This window comes from Sinocyclocheilus rhinocerous, unplaced genomic scaffold (assembly GCF_001515625.1).
Source record: "Sinocyclocheilus rhinocerous isolate Xijiao unplaced genomic scaffold, SAMN03320098_v1.1 scaffold1496, whole genome shotgun sequence".
NCBI lineage: Eukaryota > Metazoa > Chordata > Actinopteri > Cypriniformes > Cyprinidae > Sinocyclocheilus > Sinocyclocheilus rhinocerous.
This window is the reverse complement of record NW_015644664.1, coordinates 139,747-142,611: the sequence shown is the minus strand read 5'-3', so window position 1 is coordinate 142,611 and position 2,865 is coordinate 139,747.

Genomic DNA, 2,865 nt, shown 5'->3' with positions numbered 1-2,865 from the left:
CAAGATGTAGATGAGTTTGTTTCTTCATCAAATTTGGAGAAATGTAGCATTGCATCACTTGCTCACCAATGGATGCTCTGCAGTGAATGGGTGCCGTCAGAATGAGAGTCCAAACAGCTGATAAAAACATCACAATAATCCACACCACTCCAGTCCATCAGTTAATGTCTTGTGAAGAGAAAAGCTTTTTGTTTGTAAGAAACAAATCCATCACATTAAGACATTTTAACTTCAAATATCACGTCCAGCTAAAATGCAAGTCCTCTATCCATAATATTGCTTTCTTCAGTGAAAAAGATGTTTCCTCTGAATCAGGAGAGAAATAAGCACAGATCAAGCACCGTTTACATGCAAAAACAATCCAAAATAGTTCTAAACAAATTTGTGGGTGGATTTTTGGTGTGAGAGAACAACAGGACATGGACTTTTTTCACTGGAGGAAGCGTTATTATGGATTATGGACTCAAATTTTGGCCAGAAACAAATGTTTGAAGTTAAAATGCCTTAATGATGGATTTGTTTATTATAAACACAGTTTTTTGCTTCACAAGATGTTAACTGATGGACTAGTGTGTTGTGGATTACTTGTGGATTATTGTGCTGTTTTTATCAGCTGTTTGGACTCTCATTCTGACGGCACCCATTCACTGCAGAGGATCTACTTGTGAGCAACTGACGCAATGCTAAACTTCTTCAAATCAATAAACTCATCTTGGATGTTGATTATTTTCTGATATCTTTCTGATGGCACCTATTCACTACATAAGACCCATCTGCTCTGATGAAGAAACAAACTCAACTACATCTTGGATGGCCTGAGAGTTAGTACAATTTTCATTATTGGGTGAACTATTCCTTTAAAATGCTGCTTATGTAGGCAGCTCACTAGGTTTTCTAACAGAATCATCGACAGGGTGGAAGTCACGTCCATTTAGTGGTGATATTTGCTTTTGGACTTCCTCTGACTGGCTCTTTTGAGAATGTGCTTACTCTGATTTGAAAACTTTACGCTTCAAATTTTATTGTACAAGTGCAGACTTCCAGCACCTACCAACTACAATAATTTCTATGCATTTCAAACAGAGCCTAAATTAGCACCTAACGCACAAACCACACGGCGTATAACACTAGAGTTTGCTGAGAGTCGCGAGCGTCTCGGAGGTGAGAGCTCAAAAGAGCGAGGCCCTGATTAGTCGAGTGTTAATGGAGTGCGCTGAAGGGCTTCTCAGAACAGTCTACCTACTTGAACAGCTCGAGCTGATTACAATAATCAAATAAAAATCTGAAATAAATAATTGCTCTGTTCGCCGGTATGTGAAGAGCGCTCTACACGACTGGAGGGGAAGTGATCACGACACAGCATCTTAGATTTTGCACTGACTAACAAAAACTATAACAATATTCATTAGAGATGTCTGAAAATGCTAGATATATTTAACTATTTTTTAAAACATTTTTATTTATTTAAACATTTTTTTCAAATTTATAATTGATTGTGGACTTGCTATTTATATTTTTATAAAGAAAAAAATATATTATTTTTTAACTCAGATATTTCAGACAGAATATGTTAAAATTATTACAAATAAGTTTTATGTTTATATATATACACACACACACTTCTTTCATAAGAAAAGTTTAGGAGTTCTTTTTCTTGAGATTCTCACAGTAGCAAACCGGTCATCAAGTTAATGAACGTGTTTAATTTTAAGATCACAGCATGCAAGAAAAAATGAACCTCTTCTAGAGATTCGCCCAGCAGGAATCACTTGAGCAAGATGCTGATAATTTGAATAGGAAAAGGCAACAAAATCAGAATGTAATCGCTGGAGTGCTCTACGTCACAGGTCAATTAACTGCATCATCACACCGAGAAAAAAGTGAAAATCTTCATTCTAGAATGTTCTCTAACATTTTTGGTGGGAAATACGACATTTGGGAAAAGAACCATACTCAGTTTCTTGCCATTATCTTTATATTTGACTCAAAACTATAGTATAGTATAAAAAATAATAATAATAACTCTGTCTTTTTTTCTTATCATTTTACACTTACATCTCACAATATTTTTTTCCCCACAGTTCTATATTTATATATCAGATTTCTGTCTTTTTCTCACAATTCTAAATGTATATATTAGAATTCTGTCTTTTTTCTCACAGTTCTAAATTTATATCTCAGAATTCTATTTCTCACAATTCTAAATATATATATCAGAATTGTCTTTTTCTCACAATTCTACATTTTTTATCTCAGAATTCTGTCTTTCACACTTCTAATTTCATATTTTTTGTCCTTTTTCCTCACAATTTTACACTTACATCATACAATGAATTTATTTTTTCACAGTTCTAAATTGATATATCAGAATTCTATTTCTCACAATTCTAAATGCATATATCAGAATGGTCTTTTTCTCACAATTCTACATATTTATCTAAGAATTCTCTTTTTTCCCCTAACAATTCTATATTTATATCGCACAATTCTGTCTTTTTTCCCTCACAATTTTACACTTACATCATACAATGAATTTCTTTTTTCACAGTTTTAAATTTATATCTCAGATTTCTGTAATGTTTCCTCACAATTTTACACTTACATCTCACAATTCTTTTTCCCCACAGTTCTAAAGTTATATTTCAGAATCTTGTCTTTTTTTCTCACAATTCTCCATTTATATCTCACAATTCTAAATTAAAATTTCTCACAATTCTACAATCATATCTCAAAATTGTATTTTCCCCCCTAACAATTCTATATTTATATCGCACAATTCTGTCTTTTTTCCCTCACAATTTTACACTTACATCATACAATGAATTTCTTTTTTCACAGTTTTAAATTTATATCTCAGATTTCTGT